Here is a 209-nt window from a genome sequence, read left to right as displayed (position 1 = left end):
TCTCTCTCTCTCTCACACACACACACACACACACACACACAATAATTGTGTTTAATCTCAATGTGCCTGTAAAGTTGTCAACCCAAAATGACAGCAGTCTGACTACTGAAACTACAGAGGCTTTTGGACGTGTTACATATGTAGGAAATCGCAGAACCAACCAACAGAGGAAATCAGACACCCAGAAAAAAAAAAAAAACAGAGAAGGA

At 40.2% G+C, this 209-nt stretch overlaps 1 protein-coding gene across 2 annotated transcripts in view; it reads right to left on the bottom strand.

The window, feature by feature from the left end:
• The window catches only part of LOC107703181 (multiple epidermal growth factor-like domains protein 9), a 38,931-nt gene that overhangs the window by 11,522 nt on the left and 27,200 nt on the right, over positions 1-209 (bottom strand). The gene's annotated exons all lie outside the window — the stretch shown is intronic.

This window comes from Sinocyclocheilus anshuiensis, unplaced genomic scaffold (genome assembly GCF_001515605.1).
Source record: "Sinocyclocheilus anshuiensis isolate Anshui unplaced genomic scaffold, SAMN03320099.WGS_v1.1 scaffold794, whole genome shotgun sequence".
NCBI lineage: Eukaryota > Metazoa > Chordata > Actinopteri > Cypriniformes > Cyprinidae > Sinocyclocheilus > Sinocyclocheilus anshuiensis.
Note: the sequence above shows the minus strand (reverse complement) of the source record. Positions and strands in the feature narration are given on the sequence as shown.